The sequence below is a fragment of the Camelus bactrianus genome, chromosome 12 (genome assembly GCF_048773025.1).
Source record: "Camelus bactrianus isolate YW-2024 breed Bactrian camel chromosome 12, ASM4877302v1, whole genome shotgun sequence".
Taxonomy (NCBI): Eukaryota; Metazoa; Chordata; class Mammalia; order Artiodactyla; family Camelidae; genus Camelus; species Camelus bactrianus.
The window spans coordinates 52,771,140-52,783,814 of NC_133550.1; the positions used below are offsets into that span (position 1 = coordinate 52,771,140).

Here is a 12,675-nt window from a genome sequence, read left to right on the forward strand (position 1 = left end):
CACACTCGTGTGTGTAAGTTCTTGACATATTACAAGGGTGGTATCATGGTTCAGGGAGAAATGGACAAAATCTTCAATTGAGCGGTACTGAAACAATCGGTAATCCAAATGGAAAAAATGCTATTGGATCACACCACATACATGAGTCAATTATAGATTAAAAAGTTTGAGGGTGAAGGGCACAATCTTAGAGTGTTTAAAGCATTGAAATAAAAATATTCTGATAGCATCTCAGTCCCTGTCTCTTCAAGACCCAACTGCATTTCTGTCCTTAAATTTTCATGAGTTATCCCTACATTCTTATAATAAACCCCACCACCTTTTCTAGTTTTACTACAGCTGGCTAGACATGGTTTCTGCCATGTACGCAAGGTGCTTAAGGTAAGCTGGCAGAAAAGAAAAGCCATTTATCCAGCGCTTACTCCATGGCCTGCATCATCTGAGTGCCTTATGTGTATTAACTCATTTAATTCTCACAAATAACCCCATGAGATAGTCACTGATTATCCTCATCTTACAGATGGACATACAGAGGCAAGAGAAATTAAGGAACTTGCTCACATCACAAGGTTAGTAAGTAGCAGAGCTAGGATTTTAATCTGGAACTTCCGGCTCCAGATTCCAACAAAGGAACTGGAATTTGAACTCAGGCTTTCTGGCTCCATATTCTTAACCTCCATGCTGTGCTGTGAAGGCCAGACTATCGCAACAACTTTCTTTGCTTGATTGTTTTATTTGTGACCAGGCCAACCCCAGCTCCTGAGGTCCTGCAGAGCCTCCCAGAGGGACCCTCTTCTGCATGGACTTGGCAAAGGGAGTTCTGGGGCTAGACCTCACCTCTGTTGTGCACACATTTGAGCTGATAAGTTGCAGCACTAAACCCAGAAGAGAGACCATCGCTCCCTGTCGCCTTCTCTGCCCCAAGCACCCACAGTATAGTTCACTGCAGAGGGCGGGGAGACACAATTTGCTTCCTGTCTGTGTCCAGTCTCTCCCACTGCCAGAGGGACAGATGGCTTGAGGTGTCTGGAAGTCACAATTAAGTGCCCTTAGGAACATCTGGTTCAAGGAAATCACTATTGGTTGAGTTTCTGCTAAGTCCGGCACTCTGCTAGGTGTGGCACACTTGTACCCTCTGGATTTTGCAGATCCTATAAAATCAAGACTCTTTTCATCTATCTGCTTCAGAAGCCCTGTTTTTTTAAGGGGCCCCCTCACAGTCTTCACTTGTTATCGTGTACCCTGCAGTCGGTTTGGGCCGTCCTAAGAAACTGTTGCTAAGAGACTTACTCGAAGCCCAGCTAAGACATTTTTTGGTTTTGTTTTGCTTTGTTTCTAAGTGAGATATTTGGAGTTTTTGAATCTAGTAAAAATTCTGAATATGAACAATAGTTTCTAAAAATTGTTTGGAATTTCACAATTTTTTGGCGAGGGTTGAGAGGCGTCAGTGAAAGTCTCTCTGATTTACCACAACTAGAAAGGACCTCCTGCTTCTCTGGCTCCTCCAGCACGTAAACACGTGAAACATGTTGATGCTCTTTTATTAAGGAAATAGCTGTGCACTCCTCTCACCTCCCTACCAGACCTAATGCTGTGGTAACATTTGTTCCACCTGAGTATATTCTCCAAAAGTGGCTCCTTTCCAACAAAACTGGAAAGGTTAAATGTCGTTATGACTAAAGGGATCCTCTCTGTGTCTTTCTTGCTCCCACACGCTTATCGCAAGACCTTGGCCACAAGGGGCCATCCTGTGAAGTAGGTCATCACAGCTTTAGAGCAGATGTGTCAAGAAATTAGTTACCAGATGCAATTGCACAGCCTAGGATGTTTAATCCCTGCACCTGGCTACTTTAAAGTTTAAAAAAAGGGGTGTTAAGGGGGAAAAAAATGAAAAACTTAGAAATAAAGCAAAGAAAAGGCAGCATGTCTTTTCAATGTTAAACATTTTAACAGGGCCACTCAAGGATTACTTAACTATCGAAGGGAATATACCTTTGTTTGACTCACCACCTGGCATTGATTAAAATCACAGATTCCATGAAGTTGCATCTTAACTTGCAGACAATTTTCCTCAGGAAGAGAGGAAAGCACTAAGACAGGAAGGATGATAAACCTCTGGGTTTACTTGCCCTGGGGGAGGTGGGGGAGGGAGGAAGGCAGAAGGCGTCAGAAGGTGAAGCAGATACTGCACTTGTGTCTCCTGAGCACATTCTCCCAAAATGAATTATTTCCACCAGCAACTAGAGTGCCAAAAATCACTTTTTAGACTATGATAAAAATTGTTGGAAGAAGCAGAGTCAACATAAGGGGAAAAAAAGAGTCCAAGGGAGAAGCCTTCTTTATTATGCTCACCCCTCCCCCCAGCCCCAAGTGTCTGCAATTCCTGCTCCCTCTGATGATGGACCTTTAGTAGTAAGCCTCTGCCTACTCGTGGGTAAAAAAGGAAAGCGTATATGAAAGAACTGACACCACAAAAGAAATGTTCACCAGCTTAAGCCAAAAAAACGACCAAGGTATCAAATCCACCAAAAAAAAAAAAAAAAAAAAAATCAAACAGCATTTCAAAGGCATTGTTTAATTGCACTTAAGTGAATGAAAGGATGGAAATCAAACCTGGGCAGAAAAACCTCTGTCTACAAAGGAATGCCCTTGGTATCACTGAATTCAACACCCAGGTGATAAAATTTCCAACCAGTAAACATTTTTCTATACGGGAAGCAGTTCTAATTCTATTTGAGGAATATAGATCATTGATGAATTTCAGAGACCATTATCTCTTCTGCCTGTTTAAAAGATTCAGATTCCCCCATCTGGTAAAGCATCCAGGACAGTCCCATGTAATCCTCAAGGATGAGGGAGTGAGGCGGGGAAGCAGAGCTTCAGAACAGGTAAAATTGCTTTTATTCTTTGTTGCCATGAAGGGAATTATGTATTCAGCTCCAAATGCTGAATCCCCTAATACAATGCTGTTCTTCCTCACCAGGAATAAGACAGACGATTTAAAAAATTATTTACTTCCTTTCCAGCTAAGGGTCCCTGTTGGCTTGATCAGCTAAGTGAACCATGGACTGTCTCCTTGGAAAGAATGTGTGGCAGAAGTGTTAGTGGTTAAATGCCCTCAGACGCTGGGCTCTGAGAGCTCACAGCTGATTGCACCGTCACTGTCTGCAGTTGACTGCAGGCAACTGCTGCCATTCAGCACAATGCTAATGGGCTGCCCTTGGGAGTTAGAGTTGATGCTCTCCGGATAACTCACTTCTCAAATCTCCTAAGAAAGGGAAGTAATTTTTATTTGCCAGCATGAATTATGCCACCAGCGAAAGTCATGAATCTATGTTGTTTAACCAATGCAGATTACTCAAAATTCTGCATCATTCAGATTAGTATCAGGGATAACAGAGCAGGCTGCTGTCTTGAGCTGGATACCTGCAGCTTTGGCTACAAAGACAACACGTCATCATCTCAGTGGAGAGCCACCTAAATCAGCACCACTTACCCCAAAGGGTCGATTAGCATAAAAAAAGGATTTTGAAATCTGCTTGCTTCATGCCTCCTTGGCCTTCATGGGCTAACCTAAATCAATTGTTCCTCTTTTTGCGCCTCGACACTCCCTTTCAATGGTGTAACTTTTGTTCCCTTTTTTTCTCTCCTTACCTAATATGAGAGAGTTTCTATTTCCCTTTCTTGTCCAATAGGAACTCTTCACATATCACATTCTTCTCTTTTGCCAAATGGCTTTTACACACCACACACACATACACACCACACACACACACTCTTTCCTTTCATTAGAATGGCAAAGGGGTTGTCCACAGGGAAGGAAACCAGATTATGGAAAAGTGAGAACACATCAGGAGGTAGTTCTTAAATCTTTACTGTCCTGAGAAGTGTTCCTCTTCTGGACAACTGTTCTGTGCTCAAAGAGCAATGTGTTGGGCTTCGGGGTTTCCGATGAAACTTATTACTTACAGCTAGGTTAGCAGGGAGGAGTTGTGGCTCAGAGGTAATGTCAGGAAATGAGGAGTGTAATATAGTATGCGCATCCTCATTCCTTTACTTGCTGTTGGAATGTGTCCCCCTTTGAAGCCAAATGGAACGCAGAACATTTCAGGGCTCTGGGGGTGAGCCACACGGGTGGGGCTTCAAGAATCTGCAAGAGTAAAGGAGGAGCCCTCTGGAGAGGAGCACCACCTGAGAAAAACAGACATCAAAACTGTAGGAGGGGAGGGGCAATTTTGAGTATTAGGAGGTGTCTTCAGCTCAGATTTGCTGTCAGATCGGGCCCTGCAGACTCACATTCCACACAGGGTGTGGGGATGGCTAGTACAGAGAAACTGTGGGTGGAAACAGTTGGTTCACAAAAACATGGTAAGACAGTGGCACTGTATTGGTAAGCTTCTAAAAGAAGAAAGAGAAAACTCCACACACTGCTGGCACAGTCAGGGCTTCCCTGTACTGGAAGCATCAAGTGCAAGGAGTCAGGACCGCCCAGCAGGTACAGCCAGTGGAAGTGACAGCCGTGCCTCGCAGACCAGTTCTACCGAGAGAAGGAGGCTGACGTGCTCAGTGGCAAAGGGTTGGGGTGAGAGAATGGGAGCAAAATGACCTTCATTGTAGATTAACTGACTGCTTCAATATTGAAGATCTCTTTCCATCTCTTATGTGGAAAAATAGACATGAAATAATTTTCATTTATATGGTTGAAAGTTCATAATTTTATTTTTTATATATTCAATTCGGGGAATGATGTGTATATTTTAATGCAACTAATATCTTGAAGCTCTTATTAAGCAATAAATTTGGATCATCAGGCAATTATCATATCTTCTTAGATTGAGCCCTTCCTTGATTATTATGTAATGTCCTTCTTTGTCTCTTGTTATAGTCTGTTTCGTTTTAAAAAGTCTACTTTGTCTGATAGAAGTATTGCCACCTTGGCTTTCTTTTCATTTCCATTTGCATGGAATACCTTTTCCATTCCCTCACTTTTCATCTCTGTGTGTTTTTAGATTTGAAGTAATTCTCTCGTAGGCGGCATATATATTGGTTTTGGCTTTGTATCCATTCAGCCACTGTGTCTTTTGATGGGACATTTAGTCCATTTACATTTAGTTCTATTGATAGGTATGAACTTATTGCCATTTTATTTATTGTTTTCTACTTTTTCTGTAGTTATTTTTGTTCCCTTCTTCTTCTTTTGGTCTGTTCCCTTGTGATTTGATATACTTGATTATTTTAAGTTGCTGATCACTTAAGTTTGAATACATTAAACAACTCTGCATTTTTCACTCCACCACACCAATGACATATTTTGCATCCTTTTGTTTTGTGTATTCTCTACTACTTATTGCATATATAGATGATTTTATTTCTTTCGTCTTTTAACTTTCCTACTAACTTTAGATGTAGTTGATCTACTACCTTTACTGTATATTTGCCTTTACCAATGAAGATTTTTCTTTTCATAATTTTCATATTTCTAATTCTGGCCTTTCCTTTTCTGCTTAGAACATTTACTTTTCTTCTGGGGCTTTATCTATTTCCTTTGTTTGGAACATATTCCTCTGTTGCCTCATTATGCCTAATTCCCTGTTTTTATTTCTGTGTATGTGGTAGTTAGTTATGTTTCCCAGTCTTAAAGAACTGGCCTTTTGTAGTAAACATCCTATACATACTGGCAGCACACTCCTCTCTAGTCAGCAGAAGTATATGCATAAGACCTGGGGGGGCCCGCTGCATGGGGGGGTTGCAGTGTCTCAGCTACTGTGGGCCGTCTGAGAGATGCATCTGTCTGCCTCCTGGTACAGTTGGTTGCTGGGCCCTGCCTGGTGGGTGGGGCTGGGTCCCGAGGTGGCTGCCTGCAGAACTGCACGGGTCCCAGGGCTAATGCTGGCCTACTGATGAGCAGAGCTGTGTCCTGGGGTGGCTGGTTGTGAGCCTGTGAGTCACAGTCTAGTGTCAGCATGCTGGTGGGTGAGGCCAGTTCCTGACACATCTGGCTATAGGGTCCAAAGTGCCCAAAAGCTGGTTTTGGCCCTCTGGTGAGTGGGGCTATATTCCAGAGTGGCTCTCTGTGTGGCCCAGCGTGTCTCAGAGCTGGTGTCAGGTGGCTGCTGGGTGGAGCCGGCACTCAGGAAGTCACCCTGAGGACATACGCTGCTGACAGCCATTCGGGGGAGCTTGTTCTACAGGAGGACATAGCTTCTGGAAAGCACCATTCTGGGACCCTCCCTCTAGCTTATCAGCACCAGGAACCGGCCCTGCCCACCAGTCTATCAGCACCAGTACTAGGATGCCTCAGGCCAAGCAGTTAGCCAGGTGGGGTGGCTGGCTTAGGACTCCCCGAACCCCCAGCCACTCTGGACCTTGCCCACAGAGAGCCCTACCTGGCCCTACCCACCGGTGCACCAGAACTAGCCCTGGGACCCCTGAGCCCACTCAGCCAGCTGTCAGTTCCCTCCCCACACACCAGTGGGCCAACATAGCCTTAGGACCACTCCAGCCCCAAAGCTGGCAGTGTCAGAATCCGGCCTACCCACCAGCAGGATGACACCAGCACTGGGACCCTCTGGGCCCTGGCCCCACTCACCAGCAGGCTAATGCCAGCCCTAGGACCATCACATTCTCGTAGCCTGCGGTGTCAGAACCCAGCCACACACCAGCAGGCTGGCATCAGGCTTGGGACCTCCTGGGCCCCTGCCTGCCCACCAGTGGTCTGACCCCAGCTCTAGGAACCCCAGGGCCCTGCACTCAGGGCCACTACTACTTCTGCCCTGGGTTTCAGATTGTGTGAGATTTTTGTGCACACCCTTTAAAAGTGGAGTCTTTATTTCCTACAGCCTTCTAGTCCTCCCAAATGTAAGCATCACTGGCCTTTAAATTCAAACATTCTGTGGGTTCATTTCCTGGTGCAGGACCCCCAGGCTGGGGAGCCCAATGTGGGGCTCACACCCCTCACTCCTTGGGGAGAAACTCTGCACCTGTAATAAAGAGTTGCTCTGTGAATAGCTGTGCTTTTGATTTGCCCATGGGAGGAGGTGAGCTCAGGGTCTTCCTACTCAGCCGTCTTGGCCACTCCTCTAGCTTGTTTCAAATATCTTTTTCAAATCTGTGATCTGTATATGAACTTTGCCTATTACATCTTTTGATAAAAAGAATTTCTTAATTTGAATGTCTTTTCCATACAAGACTTTCTTATTTTAGTTTGTGTTTCTGGGTGTTAGTTTAAGGAGTTCTTTTATACCCCAACTCTAGACAAATAATCTATGTGTTTCTCTTTCCTCTTCCATTAGCTTTCTAGATTTACTCTTTCCATTTAAGACTTTAATCAAACTGAATCTCATTATATAAACATGCATGCTCAGTGAGGGCAATGGCACTCCCAAGAAAGGGAAATTGGTTCTTAGGGGAGGAAAAAAACCCTGGACATTACAATCATTTATGGCTCTTGAAGGGTCATAAACAGATATATTCATGTTATTAAAATTTTATTGGGAAAGGAGGAAAATTAGGAAAAAATATATATAATGTAAAGATTTCTTCTGAGGGTAGTAATGAAAAAAGTAGTTGAGAAACACTGGTATAAGCTTTACTCAGCATTACTTTTCTCTATAAAATGACATTTCCCTAATACCATGTATTAAACACTTTATCAATTCTTTCTCTACATGTACATATCAGCTGTCTGATACCTGGCACTCAGGTGCCCCCTTTCAGCACTCTTTTTCAAAATTACTTTAATTATTCATAACGTATCTAGTCTCCTAATACATGCTGGAATAAGTATGTTTAGTTCATTTTTAAAGTCCCACTGAATTTTTCATTGGGATTAAATTTATTAATTTTGGAGAACTGACATCTTTTTGCCATCCATTCCATGAGCATGGTACGTGTAGCACTCCATTTATTTAGGCCTTTATACCCCTAAAACTGTTCTCCATAGAGATTGTGTGTATTGTTTATTTGTTTAAATTCAGTTTATAGTTTTGATTGCTATTACGAATGGCATTATAGAATCTGTTATATTTTTAGTTGACTATGGCTGATGCAGAGGAACACTTGATTTTTATGAGTGAAGTTGTTGTATCTGGTATTCTTGCTTAACTCTCGTATTAGCCCTCTTACTTTCTGTTGATTCAGTTGGAATTATCTCATCCAGAAAGAAGGAAAGAAAGAAAGAAACAAACAAAAGAAAGAAATAAATAAAGAGAGAGAAAGAAAGAAAAGAAAGAGAAAGAAAGAGAGAGAAAGATAAGAAAGAGAAAGAAAGAGAAAGAAAGAAAGAGTGAGGGAAGGAAAGGATAAAAAAGGAAAGGAAATTATGTACTTTCTCTGAAACAGATAAGGAGAAACCAATAATCCAGTGACCTATGTATAGCAAGAAGAACAGTGAAGAGGCCACCTGTGGATCACACTATAATAATCAGCTGGTTTAGTTCTACTGGCAGAGGTAATTACTGTTGGCTTCCTAATTCATATGCTTGGTCTTTTTCGCCATATGATTAAGAATTTCAGGAATGTATTATGTTACAAAAAGGTAGAACCACCTGTACTGCTTTACCTCAGCAAGCTGCACAGTAATCAACATTCTCTGGCTTTCTCTGAATAGTCATAATTCATGACCTCTGAACATTCTCACCAGTAGTCACAATGAGAAGAAAATTAAAGCTCATGTATTAGAGGAGGAAAACAAAAATCTCTTGAGTAGTTTCCTAAATGACCGCCTATCGAGAGTGGCTAAGTCAAAGTAACCATTTTTGCCTGATGATCCAAATTTATTGCTTAATAAGAGCTTCAGGATATTAGTGGCATCAAAATATACACACCATTCCCTGAATTGAACATGTACAAAATTAAAGTATGCTCCATCATAATGAACTTGCACAAGGTCTCCATGCAAACACCTGACTATAGAAGCTGGAAATTTCCCAAAATATCCACAAGAAATCTAGATGTCTTTGGAAACAAGTTCCTGAAAATGATCAAATCAATTGAATGGAAAATTTCTTTACCACCTAAAAAGTCTAAGAAATTACTTGGCCAATGAGTAATTTCTACTGGAATAAAAGTATAGCACTTGGTGACATTTAAGCATAATACTTTAAATACCATCAAATAGATATCTAAATAAAACTTTTTGTAAGCTAAATGGAACTTAGAGGTAAGGCATATAGAAGAAACACTGAGCAGCTTTATTAGAGAATAGACTATATCCATTACGTGGGGCAGATGGAAGGACAACTTCGTAATAATGAGATAATCTTAGCTGCCGTTAGTAATGAAGGCAGGATTCAAAGTAAAATATAATGGCTTAGCAAGGAGGGAGAAAATCATAACAAAAACATCTTTATGAAGACTATCCTGTGTAATTATATTTTTAAAAATATAAGAACATGAGGTTTAAGGAAAATGTTTTCAAGCAAAACAATAGAGCAGTGATTTAATGTAGGTTATCGTTAAAGACAGCAGAGCTGCCAATAATATTGTTAATTCACTGTACTTTGTACATATCTTTATGAAAACACAAATTCACTGTAGGTCTTAATTATGAGCAACTGGCAGTCAGGAATGTTCTCTTACTTTCCTGTTTTGTTTTAAGTCTCCTGCACCCGCTAGTGCATAGTGCATAGGTATGTAGCAGGTATTCAGTCTTGGAAATGCTTTGTTTTAAAGTTATGTAACTATGGAAGACTTTGCACTACTTCTAGATGTATTCATTATCATTGGTTTTGTCTAATAGGCATCTGACTTATTCTGCTTGAATCACAATGCCATGAGTTAGTTCAGTCTAGACCAATTATTTTAACCCCCACATTGGACTTCTAACTCTGCCAGATGCTATTTGACAGGAGGTTCCCCAATACTGAAAATCTCGCCAAGCATACATTATGTTGTTGTATAATTACAGCTTTCGAGTACTCAGTATGGTATTATTAGCTCAAGCTGTAGCTCATTTGGTGTACGTAATTACAGCACACTCAGCAGTGAGCACTGACCTACAAAGAGGGGAGTCTCTGGTGCTATTTTTAATCCATTTCACTTGACAATACATGTTATTACTAGGACTCCAAATTTTGAGAAAGAAAGTTTGATATTCACCTTGCATTTGCATATACCTTTGGTGTACCTAATATCATGCTGATACTTTAGAGCTATTATTTCTACCAATGATAATTGAATATTGATGTTATTTGAACAAAAAATTCAGTTTGGGGGAGTTCTTTTCTCTGGTGGGTGCCTGGGAAAATGACAAGGAGCCAAATGGTGCAAAAGGGTGCAAGCCTTAAAGACTTGTTCTGCTGGAGATTACAGCTTGTTAAGTTTTTGTAATGCCTAGTATTACCCCAGTAAATTATACTTTCTTGTCATCATTCCACTTATGTATTTTGCAGCTTCAAGTGCCCCTCTTTAAGAGGCACTTAAGTTAGACCTTAAGCAGCTGGCAGTTGTAGGTATTTTGTTATAGCGATCAGGATTGCCTTGGATAAAAGGTGGTGAGTTCTTAGATGAACTTGGAGGTGGCAGCGAAGAAGCCTTCAGTTGCCTGGGCATTTCCTCCCTAGCTAGCCTCACGTCCCACTGCTCCCCAGTCACTGTTATGCATCTCAACTGGGCTACATTGCCTCTGTCTATGTGTCCCTCTAGGATTTATCTGAGTTACAAGAAAGGTTAGGATGTGACCAAAATACATGGCACTTAACTGAAACTCTCAATATCAATGACTGAAGAACTTTTTAAAAAATTTTAAAAAGAAAGTATCCTGAAGACTCTTACCTGTCCTTATAGAATTATCCTAAATTAGGGTTAATGCTTTTGCACATTATTTCACACTTGTGAAGCTCTGCGAACCCCAAGCAGCAGTCTCTTTTATGTGTGCGTTGTATATTCCATTGTACTCCAAAGCATACAATATTTTAATTCAAAGAAATTATTTTTTGAGAAACAACCATCAGTTTTTAAACTGTTTGTAATTTACATTTTAACAAAGTACTTTTAAATATTCTGAAGATGAAAGCTATGACTGCTTCAGTATTAAAGATCTCTTTCCATCTCTTATGTGGAAAAATAAGACACGAAATAATTTTCATTTATATGGTTGAAAGTTCATATGCTAATATAGGTAGGAAAATTAATTTTAATTCAATAAAAATCTTTTTGGTACTATGTAAAAGGACAATTACAAGTATAATCAACTAACAAAGTTATAGAGGGTTTTTATTTTATGTGGGCAATTTTCAGACTTTGGTTTGACCACTAACACATGCCTACACACATACTTTTCCTAACACTAAGCTGTATTATAATAAGGTTCTACTTAAAACATCTTGACATTTTCCTTACACAGATCTTGTGACCGTTACAGAACTAAATGACCATTATGAACCTGAGGGATGGGTTACATAACAAAATGGGCCTCTCTTGATAGGTGCCAGTGAAGTACAGAAATATTAGCACTGTTTGACACCTTGGGGATCATTTAGCCCAGTGATGTCATTTACAAACAACCTAGGGCTCAGAGAATCAACCTGACTTGAAACACTCACTCTCTAAAGGTAATGATGTCACTACCATCCAAGGAAAATATTTTAGTTTGAATAAACAAATCAACTAGTAATTTGCAGAAAGAATTACTCATACAGTATTCGTGTAAGGTATCTAATTATTAAGGCCTATCACCTTAAAATATTCTATGAGAATACTTGAGTTCAACAAATCCACCTGAAATTTACTAGAAATCTCTCATAGGAATCCTGCATGTTAGATGCCACGGATGATATTTAAAGTTAGTAACAGGAAGGAGGAAGGAAGTGGGAGGAGAAAGGAAAGACAAAGACAATGCCTGTCCTCCAAAAACATTTCTAGCGGGAAGGACGGCATTGCTATTTAACACTTTGTTTACACCTCTGAAAGCATTTCTGTATTATGTCTGTCTCTGTCATTCAATGAAAAGCATTTCGAGGGCAGAGCGCATATCTGGTTTATCTACCAGAGTGAGTACCTTCTGTTAATAGCATTTGCTCAGAAATTTCTTCTTGAATTGAAATGAATTCCATCACTATTCTCATGCATCCAAAGACCAGTACTAGAATGAATCCTATCTTTTACATACTACACTTATATATACTAAATGAAATACATATGTTTCAGACTCATTATGGTATACCCAATAAATTTTTTTTGCATAAAGGATAATTAATATTATGGTTTTAAAATAATGGCTTTGTACCAGTGGGTTTCAAAATACTTGAGGGAAAAGTATATGATGAAAACATTCACCTTTTTAAAAAGCTTCACTGAATATTTTAAATTTCAGTATGCCATTTTCATGGAAATGAATAATGAATGACTGATTAAGAAATATACTCACTGGCACTCTTGCTAGTCATTTAATTGTGATCTTGTAGGTAAATTGGCAATCTCAATGGAAGAACACTTTGATTCTTTACTAAGTTACTTAGGTTGAAAATAACTAAGTGAAAGGCAAGGAAGGGTGCTATAAATCGAATAAGGCCCCTGAAGACGGATGATGAGTTGACAGGCATTTGGTCTAGCTAAGGGAGAAAAGGCTGGTGTCTGGGCGTCACAGAGGAGGGTCTAGTAGGAACCAGCCAGAAGGAAGAGCATGAGCAAAGGCACAGAGGTGGAAGGGTCAGTGTACACTTCCCTTTGTGCTAG

The 12,675-nt window shown here is 40.4% G+C and overlaps 1 protein-coding gene across 3 annotated transcripts in view; it reads right to left on the reverse strand.

Moving 5' to 3' along the window:
- Window positions 1-12,675, reverse strand: part of ZDHHC17 (zDHHC palmitoyltransferase 17) — a 194,533-nt gene that overhangs the window by 122,838 nt on the left and 59,020 nt on the right. The window lies entirely within an intron of this gene.